General features: G+C 46.1%; 1 long non-coding RNA gene across 2 annotated transcripts in view; it reads left to right on the top strand.

Moving 5' to 3' along the window:
- The window catches only part of LOC138855186 (uncharacterized), a 46,189-nt gene that overhangs the window by 2,230 nt on the left and 30,498 nt on the right, over positions 1 to 13,461 (top strand). For both annotated transcript variants that reach the window (XR_011394372.1, XR_011394371.1), the window contains exon 2: positions 12,301 to 12,682. This is a non-coding gene — a long non-coding RNA (uncharacterized lncRNA). The remainder of the gene's footprint in view (positions 1 to 12,300; positions 12,683 to 13,461) is intronic.

Below are 13,461 nucleotides of genomic sequence, written 5' to 3'. Positions count from 1 at the left end.
GGTAATGGTAGAGGTGTTGATGCTGGGTGTGGTGAGGGAAATGGTAGAGGTGTTGATGCTGGGTGTGGTGAGGGTAATGGTAGAGGTGTTGATGCTGGGTGTGGTGAGGGTAATGGTAGAGGTGTTGATGCTGGGTGTGGTGAGGGTAATGGTAGAGGTGTTGATGCTGGGTGTGGTGAGGGTAATGGTAGAGGTGTTGATGCTGGGTGTGGTGAGGGTAATGGTAGAGGTGTTGATGCTGGGTGTGTTGAGGGAAATGGTAGAGGTGTTGATGCTGAGTGTGGTGAGGGTAATGGTAGAGGTGTTGATGCTGGGTGTGGTGAGGGTAATGGTAGAGGTCTTGATGCTGAGTGTGGTGAGGGTAATGGTAGAGGTGTTGATGCTGGGTGTGGTGAGGGTAATGGTAGAGGTGTTGATGCTGGGTGTGGTGAGGGTAATGGTAGAGGTGTTGATGCTGGGTGTGGTGAGGGTAATGGTAGAGGTGTTGATGCTGGGTGTGGTGAGGGTAATGGTAGAGGTGTTGATGCTGGGTGTGGTGAGGGAAATGGTAGAGGTGTTGATGCTGAGTGTGGTGAGGGTAATGGTAGAGGTGTTGATGCTGGGTGTGGTGAGTGTAATGGTAGAGGTGTTGATGCTGGGTGTGGTGAGGGTAATGGTAGAGGTGTTGATGCTGGGTGTGGTGAGGGTAATGGTAGAGGTGTTGATGCTGGGTGTGGTGAGGGTAATGGTAGAGGTGTTGATGCTGAGTGTGGTGAGGGTAATGGTAGAGGTGTTGATGCTGAGTGTGGTGAGGGTAATGGTAGAGGTGTTGATGCTGGGTGTGGTGAGGGAAATGGTAGAGGTGTTGATGCTGAGTGTGGTGAGGGTAATGGTAGAGGTGTTGATGCTGGGTGTGGTGAGGGAAATGGTAGAGGTGTTGATGCTGAGTGTGGTGAGGGTAATGGTAGAGGTGTTGATGCTGGGTGTGGTGAGGGTAATGGTAGAGGTGTTGATGCTGGGTGTGGTGAGGGTAATGGTAGAGGTGTTGATGCTGGGTGTGGTGAGGGTAATGGTAGAGGTGCTGATGCTGGGTGTGGTGAGGGTAATGGTAGAGGTGTTGATGCTGGGTGTGGTGAGGGTAATGGTAGAGGTGTTGATGCTGGGTGTGGTGAGTGTAATGGTAGAGGTGTTGATGCTGAGTGTGGTGAGGGTAATGGTAGAGGTGTTGATGCTGGGTGTGGTGAGGGTAATGGTAGAGGTCTTGATGCTGGGTGTGGTGAGGGTAATGGTAGAGGTGTTGATGTTGGGTGTGGTGAGGGTAATGGTAGAGGTCTTGATGCTGGGTGTGGTGAGGGTAATGGTAGAGATCTTGATGCTGAGTGTGGTGAGGGTAATAGTAGAGGTCTTGATGCTGGGTGTGGTGAGGGTAATGGTAGAGGTGTTGATGCTGGGTGTGGTGAGTGTAATGGTAAAGGTCTTGATGCTGGGTGTGGTGAGGGTAATGGTAGAGGTGTTGATGCTGGGTGTGGTGAGTGTAATGGTAAAGGTCTTGATGCTGGGTGTGGTGAGGGTAATGGTAGAGGTGTTGATGTTGGGTGTGGTGAGGGTAATGGTAGAGGTCTTGATGCTGGGTGTGGTGAGGGTAATGGTAGAGGTCTTGATGCTGGGTGTGGTGAGGGTAATGGTAGAGATCTTGATGCTGAGTGTGGTGAGGGTAATAGTAGAGGTCTTGATGCTGGGTGTGGTGAGGGTAATGGTAGAGGTGTTGATGCTGGGTGTGGTGAGTGTAATGGTAAAGGTCTTGATGCTGGGTGTGGTGAGGGTAATGGTAGAGGTGTTGATGCTGGGTGTGGTGAGTGTAATGGTAAAGGTCTTGATGCTGGGTGTGGTGAGGGTAATGGTAGAGGTGTTGATGTTGGGTGTGGTGAGGGTAATGGTAGAGGTCTTGATGCTGGGTGTGGTGAGGGTAATGGTAGAGGTCTTGATGCTGGGTGTGGTGAGGGTAATGGTAGAGGTCTTGATGCTGGGTGTGGTGAGGGTAATGGTAGAGATCTTGATGCTGAGTGTGGTGAGGGTAATAGTAGAGGTCTTGATGCTGGGTGTGGTGAGGGTAATGGTAGAGGTGTTGATGCTGAGTGTGGTGAGGGTAATGGTAGAGATCTTGATGCTGAGTGTGGTGAGGGTAATAGAGGTCTTGATGCTGAGTGTGGTGAGGGTAATGATAGAGATCTTGATGCTGAGTGTGGTGACGGTAATAGTAGAGGTGTTGATGCTGAGTGTGGTGAGGGTAATGGTAGAGGTGTTGATGCTGGGTGTGGTGAGGGTAATAGTAGAGGTCTTGATGCTGGGTGTGGTGAGGGTAATGGTAGAGGTGTTGATGCTGGGTGTGGTGAGGGTAATGGTAGAGGTGTTGATGCTGGGTGTGGTGAGGGTAATAGAGGTCTTGATGCTGGGTGTGGTGAGGGTAATGGTAGAGGTCTTGATGCTGAGTGTGGTGAGGGTAATGGTAGAGGTGTTGATGCTGGGTGTGGTGAGAGTAATGGTAGAGGTGTTGATGCTGGGTGTGGTGAGGGTAATGGTAGAGGTGGTGATGCTGGGTGTGGTGAGGGTAATGGTAGAGGTCTTGATGCCGAGTGTGGTGAGGGTAATGGTAGAGGTGTTGATGCCGAGTGTGGTGAGGGTAATGGTAGAGGTGTTGATGCCGGGTGTGGTGAGGGTAGTGGTAGAGGTGTTGATGCCGGGTGTGGTGAGGGTAATGGTAGAGGTGTTGATGCCGGGTGTAAGGAAAGCCTATTAAATCAGGCATATCCATTATTAAGACATAATGAGCACTGAATCAGGCCTATTGGCCCATGTTAGGTATTTTCAACTCAACCACTCATTTGTCTAACCTATTTTTAAAATACACAGCCAAACTTTTAGCTTCACATGACGGGATAAATTATCGTTAGGCAGAATATATTATAGCCGGAAAAATCAATAACAATTCCTCAGAATTGCGGAATTAACCACATCTTCCTATTATCAGTAGTGCTGTAGAGGACCTGGCCAAGTTGTAGAGGACCTGGCCAAGTTGTAGAGGACCTGGCCAAGTAATTTTATGCTATGAAGTCCCAAAAATATTTTCAGTATAGCCTTGTGGGTTTAGCGCTTACGACTCCAGAGTCTGTATTAGAGCGTCTTGGGGGGGGGGGGGATTTTTGAAACTGGGTTATACAGTGTATATTTACAGAGACTTTGTAGACTGATCTTACCTAGACTCCCTTGATCTTGCCTAGACCCCCTTGATCTTTCCTAGACCCCTTTGATCTTACCTAGACTCCCTTGATCTTACCTAGACCCCCTTGATCTTACCTAGACCCCCTTGATCTTACCTAGACCCCCTTGATCTTTCCTAGACCCCCTTGATCTTACCTAGACTCCCTTGATCTTGCCTAGACCCCCTTGATCTTTCATAGACCCCTTTGATCTTACCTAGACCCCCTTGATCTTACCTAGACTCCTTGATCTTACCTAGACTCCTTGCTCTTACATAGACTCCCTTGATCTTACCTAGACACCCATGATCTTACCTAGACCCCTCTTGATCTTGATTAGACCGCCCTTTATCTTACCTAGACCCCCTTGATCTTAGACCCCCCTTATCTTAGACCCCCCTTTATCTTACCTAGACACCCTTGATCTACCTAGACACCCTTGATCTTACCTAGACTCCCTTGATCTTACCTAGATCCCCTTGATTTTACGTCGACCCCCTGATCTTACCTAGACCCGCCTTGATCTTACCTAGATCCCCTTGATCTTACCTAGATCCCCTTGATCTTACCCAGACCCCCTTGATCTTACCCAGACCCCCTTGATCTTACCTACACCCCCCTTGATCTTACCTACACCCCCCTTGATCTTACCTTTACCTCCCTTCATCCCCCCTCGTGGCGCCACTGCTCTGCAAATTACTAAGACCTATACCTGGAGTATGCTGCATAGTTGTGGTGTGTATATATATAACACTTTGTAGGTCTACAATTATTTAGTTTCAACTATCAAAATTACTTATAGAATTAGGTGGTGTTAAGTAGGATATGTAAGGTATAGAACTGGAGAATCTGCTATATGCATTATGAATGCATATAGCAGGGGAGAGTAATCTCCCCTGAAGGCATAGATTACGTAGAACTGTTAGCCTGGGAACCCACCAACGACCTTCAGTAGCTGTCTGCAATCTGTTATTGCATGTGGCTTCCGTGGGGATTTTGGTGGGTTTCGGGCTTGGGTAGTGGTTGTGGTGGGTGTTCTACGTTTTTTATGCCTTTGGCCAAACTGTACAAAGTTAAGTATTGATTCATTGAGTTTAACACAATTTCCTCAGCTTGGAAAATGTAAGCGGCGTTCAGGTTCCTATGAATATAAAATTATTAGCGTTCAGAATTGCAGTTGGTTTGATAGTTTGCAGTAGTGAAGTGTAGCTCTTCTTGCAGCAGATGTTAATGATGAAAATGAAACCCCCTCTGATCTGAAGTGAAAGGATCCACTAACATCTTATGAGTATAGTTGGGGAGGGAGTGATTTAGATTGGCATTAGTGAGAATAGGATTATTAACCATGCCAGGTTAGAAACCCATAAAAATGGAGAGGTAGTGTGTGTGGGGGGACTTGAATGTAGTGGTCCTCAGGTTGTTCCTAGGCTGCCAGCCATAACTAGCAGGTAAGGTAGCTTATGGATTTAGGCTAGCATAGTAGTGTGTGTTAGGAGACTTGGAGCTTTGCCGTATACAACTGGTTAGATAACCCATAGTGTTGGTTGTTAGGTCTAGTGTGCTATGAGGGACGTGGAAGTGTTAAATTTGGATGCCCTTCAAGGAGTGTCTTTGTACTAGTGAAGGTATTTTGATACAAGCAGTTGCAAGTACCCTCCCCTTCCTTGGATCAAACCTGATTGCCTAACATTCCCCAAGCTGTGTATAACCCCTATGGATAATATATTATGGGGAACTTTAGTTGGGTAAATGTGCACATAATTTGCTTAAAGATGGAGGGGGGGGGTGTAGCGGTAAACTCTCATCGACCTGCCCCCCGAAAGTCAATCAGGTTTGATACAGAGAACAGTGCAGGTTTATATTATAATCAAAGGGGAAGCGCTAAACCCGGAGGATTATACAGCGCCTGGGGGGGATGTGGAAGGCATTCAGGCTTAATTTGGGGAACTGGAACACAGATCTAATTCCCTAAATCAAGAGCCCCTCACCAACATCAAGGAACCTTCCTTGAGGGGAGTGGAGGTTTATAGATTTTCTTTTTTTCAGTTACACACCTATATTATCCCTTAAGTAGGTTTGACTAGATTGTAATGTATGTCACGGCGTTTACCCTCCAACTTAATTAATTTCCGCAGAATTCTCCTGACAAGACAACACTGGAGGCAAGAGGTGATCATAATGGCTTGTGTTGTATTGTCCACTGCCGCAACACTTAGCTTCTTGTTTGTATTGTCAGGGTCATAAAATGTATCATACCTCAAACTCCTAATAATGGCAGTATTGAGGCTGTCCGCCTCATTACTACTATTGTTAGTAGGGTTGGGGTGTGGTGAGGGTAATGGTAGAGGTCTTGATGCTGGGTGTGGTGAGGGTAATGGTAGAGGTCTTGATGCTGGGTGTGGTGAGGGTAATGGTAGAGGTGTTGATGCTGGGTGTGGTGAGTGTAATGGTAGAGGTGTTGATGCTGGGTGTGGTGAGGGTAATGGTAGAGGTGTTGATGCTGGGTGTGGTTAGGGTAATGGTAGAGGTGTTGATGCTGGGTGTGGTGAGGGTAATGGTAGAGGTCTTGATGCTGGGTGTGGTGAGGGTAATGGTAGAGGTATTGATGCTGGGTGTGGTGAGGGTAATGGTAGAGGTGTTGATGCTGGGTGTGGTGAGTGTAATGGTAGAGGTGTTGATGCTGGGTGTGGTGAGGGTAATGGTAGAGGTGTTGATGCTGGGTGTGGTTAGGGTAATGGTAGAGGTGTTGATGCTGGGTGTAGTTAGGGTAATGGTAGAGGTATTGATGCTGGGTGTGGTGAGAGTAATGGTAGAGGTGGTGATGCTGGGTGTGGTGAGTGTAATGGTAGAGGTCTTGATGGCAATATAAACACAAATGCAGTATAATGTGATCCTTTATTGACTACGTTTCGCCCACACAGTGGGCTTTTTCAAGTCACAAACAGAACTACCTGGGGTGGAAGGAACGCGAGTATTTATAGTCCGGCTGAGGTCAGGTGAAGAATGCTGCATCTGATGATGTACCGATTGGGGCTATAGAGTCTAAAAACTTGGGTAGCTTGGAAAGGAGATTGGATAAGTTTGTGAGCAGACCTTCTACAGTGTTCTTATGTGGGATAGCGATGAAGAAGTTTCTTGGCAAGTGGTTCAGCTATGTTATAGAAGCCACTATTCTGGTTGAAGTTGTCGGATATAGAAATAAGTGATGATTCCAGGATTCTTCGGTATTGAGTGTTGTCTTCTGTGGCGATAAGTCTTGAGTTTCTGTAGTTTATCAAGTGGTTGTGTGAATTACGGTGTTGTACGCAGGCATTCCTTGTGTCGTCAGACCTGCTTGCGTATTGGTGTTCTGAAATACGTGTTTGGAGGTCCCTTGATGTTTCGCCCACGTATAACTTGTTGCAGTCATTACAAGGGATTATGTATACCCCTGCAGAGGATGGAGGCTTGTCCTGCCTACTACTGGTGATGTCCTTGATGGTCGTGGTTGTGGAGGTAGATACTTGGAATGATGTTTTGGCAAAGATGTTGGAAACATGTTTGGCAATGGAGTTGGTGGGAAGGACTATGTATCTCTTCTCGGCAGTGTCTTCTCTGGGTGTGTTGAAGATGTTTAATGCTCGCCGTCTGCAGTCTCTGATGAAGTGACGAGGATAGTGGAGTTTGGAAAATACTTGTTCAATTATAGTGCATTCTTCCTCAAGGAACTCGTTGCTGCAGATTCTGAGTGCACGCAGGAAGAAGCCTATAATTACACCACGTTTGGTTTTGGTGTCGTGGTGAGAGTAGAAGTGGAGAAGATCGTTTTGGTTGGTGGGTTTTCGATAGACTTTAAAACGAAGTTCGTGGTCAGCTTTGCAGAGTAGAACATCAAGGAAAGGAAGAGTGTTGTCGACTTCTTCTTCAAGTGTGAACTGGATTGAAGGCTCGACCTGGTTGAGCTTGTCTTGGAGAGCTTGAACGTTGAAGCGTTTAGGAGTTATGAGGAGAATGTCGTCAACATAACGGAGCCAGGTGACAGACGAAGGAATAATGGTGGAGAAACGTTCGGCTTCTAGATGTTCCATGTATAGGTTCGCCAGGACTGCACTGAGTGGCGAACCCATGGGTAGTCCAAAAGTCTGCTGAAAGAGGTGATTTTCGAAAGAGAAACGCGTAAAGCCAACACATAGTTCAACAAGGTCGATGAAATCGCTGGCTGGAATGGGAAGACCAAGTGAATCGTCAATTTTCCTGCGCAAGAGATCGATGGCTTGTTTAGTCTATCGAAAACCCACCAACCAAAACGATCTTCTCCACTTCTACTCTCACCACGACACCAAAACCAAACGTGGTGTAATTATAGGCTTCTTCCTGCGTGCACTCAGAATCTGCAGCAACGAGTTCCTTGAGGAAGAATGCACTATAATTGAACAAGTATTTTCCAAATTCCACTATCCTCGTCACTTCATCAGAGACTGCAGACGGCGAGCATTAAACATCTTCAACACACCCAGAGAAGACACTGCCGAGAAGAGATACATAGTCCTTCCCACCAACTCCATTGCCAAACATGTTTCCAACATCTTTGCCAAAACATCATTCCAAGTATCTACCTCCACAACCACGACCATCAAGGACATCACCAGTAGTAGGCAGGACAAGCCTCCATCCTCTGCAGGGGTATACATAATCCCTTGTAATGACTGCAACAAGTTATACGTGGGCGAAACATCAAGGGACCTCCAAACACGTATTTCAGAACACCAATACGCAAGCAGGTCTGACGACACAAGGAATGCCTGCGTACAACACCGTAATTCACACAACCACTTGATAAACTACAGAAACTCAAGACTTATCGCCACAGAAGACAACACTCAATACCGAAGAATCCTGGAATCATCACTTATTTCTATATCCGACAACTTCAACCAGAATAGTGGCTTCTATAACATAGCTGAACCACTTGCCAAGAAACTTCTTCATCGCTATCCCACATAAGAACACTGTAGAAGGTCTGCTCACAAACTTATCCAATCTCCTTTCCAAGCTACCCAAGTTTTTAGACTCTATAGCCCCACTCGGTACATCATCAGATGCAGCATTCTTCACCTGACCTCAGCCGGACTATAAATACTCGCGTTCCTTCCACCCCAGGTAGTTCTGTTTGTGACTTGAAAAAGCCCACTGTGTGGGCGAAACGTAGTCAATAAAGGATCACATTATACTGCATTTGTGTTTATATTGCCATTGTGTCGGTATTTTATACCATTTATTTCCAGAGGTCTTGATGCTGGGTGTGGTGAGGGTAATGGTAGAGGTGTTGATGCTGGGTGTGGTGAGAGTAATGGTAGAGGTGTTGATGCTGGGTGTGGTGAGGGTAATGGTAGAGGTCTTGATACAGGGTGTGGTGAGGGTAATGGTAGAGGTGTTGATGCTGGGTGTGGTGAGGGTAATGGTAGAGGTCTTGATGCTGGGTGTGGTGAGTGTAATGGTAGAGGTTTTGATACTGGGTGTGGTGAGGGTAATGGTAGAGGTGTTGATGCTGGGTGTGGTGAGGGTAATGGTAGAGGTGTTGATGCTGGGTGTGGTGAGTGTAATGGTAGAGGTGTTGATGCCGGGTGTGGTGAGGGTAATGGTAGAGGTGTTGATACTGGGTGTGGTGAGGGTAATGGTAGAGGTGTTGATGTTGGGTGTGGTGAGGGTAATGGTAGAGGTGTTGATGCTGGGTGTGGTGAGGGTAATGGTAGAGGTGTTGATGCTGGGTGTGGTGAGGGTAATGGTAGAGGTGTTGATGCTGGGTGTGGTGAGGGTAATGGTAGAGGTGTTGATGCCGGGTGTGATGAGGGTAATGGTAGAGGTGTTGATGCTGGGTGTGGTGAGGGTAATGGTAGAGGTGGTGATGCTGGGTGTGGTGAGGGTAATGGTAGAGGTCTTGATGCCGAGTGTGGTGAGGGTAATGGTAGAGGTGTTGATGCCGAGTGTGGTGAGGGTAATGGTAGAGGTGTTGATGCCGGGTGTGGTGAGGGTAATGGTAGAGGTGTTGATGCCGAGTGTGGTGAGGGTAATGGTAGAGGTGTTGATGCCGGGTGTAAGGAAAGCCTATTAAATCAGGCATATCCATTATTAAGACATAATGAGCACTGAATCAGGCCTATTGGCCCATGTTAGGTATTTTCAACTCAACCACTCATTTGTCTAACCTATTTTTAAAATACACAGCCAAACTTTTAGCTTCACATGACGGGATAAATTATCGTTAGGCAGAATATATTATAGCCGGAAAAATCAATAACAATTCCTCAGAATTGCGGAATTAACCACATCTTCCTATTATCAGTAGTGCTGTAGAGGACCTGGCCAAGTTGTAGAGGACCTGGCCAAGTTGTAGAGGACCTGGCCAAGTTGTAGAGGACCTGGCCAAGTAATTTTATGCTATGAAGTCCCAAAAATATTTTCAGTATACCCTTGTGGGTTTAGCGCTTACGACTCCAGAGTCTGTATTAGAGCCTCGGGGGGGGGGGGATTTTTGAAACTGGGTTATACAGTGTATATTTACAGAGACTTTGTAGACTGATCTTACCTAGACTCCCTTGATCTTGCCTAGACCCCCTTGATCTTTCCTAGACCCCTTTGATCTTACCTAGACCCCCTTGATCTTACCTAGACCCCCTTGATCTTACCTAGACTCCTTGCTCTTACCTAGACTCCCTTGATCTTACCTAGACCCTCTTGATATTACCTAGACCCCCTTGATCTTACATAGACTCCCTTGATCTTACCTAGACACCCAGGATCTTACCTAGACCCCTCTTGATCTTGATTAGACCGCCCTTTATCTTACCTAGACCCCCTTGATCTTACCTAGACTCCCTTGATCTTAGACCCCCCTTTATCTTACCTAGACACCCTTGATCTACCTAGACGCCCTTGATCTTACCTAGACCCCTCTTGATCTTACCTAGACTCCCTTGATCTTACCTAGATCCCCTTGATGTTACCTAGACCCTCTTGATCTTACCTAGACCCCTTGGATCTTGCCTAGACCCGCCTCGATCTTACCTAGACCCCCTTGATTTTACGTCGACCCCCTGATCTTACCTAGACCCGCCTTGATCTTACCTAGATCCCCTTGATCTTACCCAGACCCCCTTGATCTTACCTAGACCCCCCTTGATCTTACCTTTACCTCCCTTCATCCCCCCTCGTGCCGCCACTGCTCTGCAAATTACTAAGACCTATACATGGAGTATGCTGCGTAGTTGTGGTGTGTATATATATAACACTTTGTAGGTCTACAATTATTTAGTTTCAACTATCAAAATTACTTATAGAATTAGGTGGTGTTAAGTAGGATATGTAAGGTATAGAACTGGAGAATCTGCTATATGCATTATGAATGCATATAGCAGGGGAGAGTAATCTCCCCTGAAGGCATAGATTACGTAGAACTGTTAGCCTGGGAACCCACCAACGACCTTCAGTAGCTGTCTGCAATCTGTTATTGCATGTGGCTTCCGTGGGGATTTTGGTGGGTTTCGGGCTTGGGTAGTGGTTGTGGTGGGTGTTCTACGTTTTTTATGCCTTTGGCCAAACTGTACAAAGTTAAGTATTGATTCATTGAGTTTAAAACAATTTCCTCAGCTTGGAAAATGTAAGCGGCGTTCAGGTTCCTATGAATATAAAATTATTAGCGTTCAGAATTGCAGTTGGTTTGATAGTTTGCAGTAGTGAAGTGTAGCTCTTCTTGCAGCAGATGTTAATGATGAAAATGAAACCCTCTCTGATCTGAAGTGAAAGGATCCACTAACATCTTATGAGTATAGTTGGGGAGGGAGTGATTTAGATTGGCATTAGTGAGAATAGGATTATTAACCATGCCAAGTTAGAAACCCATTAAAATGGAGAGGTAGTGTGTGTGGGGGGACTTGAATGTAGTGGTCCTCAGGTTGTTCCTAGGCTGCCAGCCATAACTAGCAGGTAAGGTAGCTTATGGATTTAGGCTAGCATAGTAGTGTGTGTTAGGAGACTTGGAGCTTTGCCGTATACAACTGGTTAGATAACCCATAGTGTTGGTTGTCTAGTGTGCTATGAGGGACGTGGAAGTGTTAAATTTGGATGCCCTTCAAGGGGTGTTTTTGTACTAGTGAAGGTATTTTGATACAAGCAGTTGCAAGTACCCTCCCCTTCCTTGGATCAAACCTGATTGCCTAACATTCCCCAAGCTGTGTATAACCCCTATGGATAATATATTATGGGGAACTTTAGTTGGGTAAATGTGCACATAATTTGCTTAAAGAGGGAGGGGGGGGGGTTGTAGCGGTAAACTCTCATCGACCTGTCCCCCGAAAGTCAATCAGGTTTGATACAGAGAACAGTGCAAGTTTGATTATAATATAAAGGGGAAGCGCTAAACCCGGAGGATTATACAGCGCCTGGGGGGGATGTGGAAGGCATTCAGGCTTAATTTGGGGAACTGGAGCAGATCTAATTCCCTAAATCAAGAGCCCCTCACCAACATCACGGAACCTTCTTTGAGGGGAGTGGAGGTTTATAGATTTTTTTTTTTTCAGTTATAGGTGTGTATTTAATATCCCTTAAGTAGGTTTGACTAGATTGTAATGTATGTCACGGCGTTTACCCTCCAACTTTAATTTCCGCAGAATTCTCCTGACAAGACAACACTGGAGGCAAGAGGTGATCATAATGGCTTGTGTTGTATTGTCCACTGCCGCAACACTTAGCTTCTTGGCAACACTTAGCTTCTTGTTTGTATTGTCAGGGTCATAAAATGTATCATAACCTCAAACTCCTAATAATGGCAGTATTGAGGCTGTCCGCCTCGTTACTACTATTGTTAGTAGGGTTGGGGTAGGTATATTTTTTTTTTTCCCCAGAGCTTAAAGCTCCCAAACTGTGTGAATGTTGTCCTCCTGCTGACAAATACAGCAGTTGAGGCTTGTCTCAAAGTTATTTCCTTTTTCTTTTTTGTGTTCCTTGAACATTTCTTTGCTGTGATAAAGAAAGACATTTTATTTATTACATTTTTAATTAATGGTCCAAAGTTTATCGAATTTTGTAGGTTGAAGATATTCCCCGTGTTGTGGGCAGCTGCTGTGTGGCGAAGTCCGTGTTGTGGGCAGCTGCTGTGTGGTGAAGTCCGTGTTGTGGGCAGCTGCTGTGTGGTGAAGTCCGTGTTGTGGGCAGCTGCTGTGTGGCGAAGTCCGTGTTGTGGGCAGCTGCTGTGTGGCGAAGTCCGTGTTGTGGGCAGCTGCTGTGTGGCGAAGTCCGTGTTGTGGGCAGCTGCTGTGTGGCGAAGTCCGTGTTGTGGGCAGCTGCTGTGTGGTGAAGTCCGTGTTGTGGGCAGCTGCTGTGTGGTGAAGTCCGTGTTGTGGGCAGCTGCAAGTCTTCAGAAATGTCATCACCAGCAGCAACACGCCAAAACAATGTCTGCAAAGATAAAAGTATGGACATTACTAGATTCTTCATGAACTGTCGTAAGCAATAGTTTGAAGTCTATGTATTTAGAATGATTCCTTCAACATTTTGTACAAAGAAAAATTGCTAAAATATTTTCAAAGCTGCTCTATCGAAAGTTACCATGAAATTGGAGTAATCCAAGTTTAAATTACCAGAGGTTGATGGCGCTGGAGGAGCTGGAGATGTTGATGGTGTGGTGGATGGCAGAGGAATGACTAGTGGCGCCACTGTTCTTGACCACTATGGCTAAATGGCGCCACTGACCTGGAGGAGGGGGTGTGATGACGTCAGTGGTTGTTTGTGGGAAGGGGGAAGGGTCGTTAGGGGAAGTGTTGGAGGGTGGCTGCTGGTTGTGGGGTTTGGGGGTGAGTAGTTACTGGTGGGAGGGTGATGGGTAGGGGAATGGTTGTCACTTGATAATTATTAAGGTACTAACACAGTCTTGTTACTGTGTTAACGTGGCTTGAACTCTGATATTTGAAAAGCCCTGGACACTAGCCCAAAGACACTCGTTTGTCACATATTCGTAATTCTAATGAACCATGTCCATGGACTCGTGTTGAAAACCGTCTCCTTAATGTTGGACTTACGTATTTCACGTCTCTTGTGGGTTTAGTGCTTAGTTTTGATCAGGGCCGGATTTAGACATGGGGGGGGGCTCAACATGGAAATTAAACTGAATTACAAATAAGAAATGAACTAAAATAAATGATAAACAGTTTTCGAGAAATAATGCTAGGTTTCGAAGAAGACATCTCACAGT

This window comes from Cherax quadricarinatus, chromosome 84 (genome assembly GCF_038502225.1).
Source record: "Cherax quadricarinatus isolate ZL_2023a chromosome 84, ASM3850222v1, whole genome shotgun sequence".
NCBI lineage: Eukaryota > Metazoa > Arthropoda > Malacostraca > Decapoda > Parastacidae > Cherax > Cherax quadricarinatus.
Note: the sequence above shows the minus strand (reverse complement) of the source record. Positions and strands in the feature narration are given on the sequence as shown.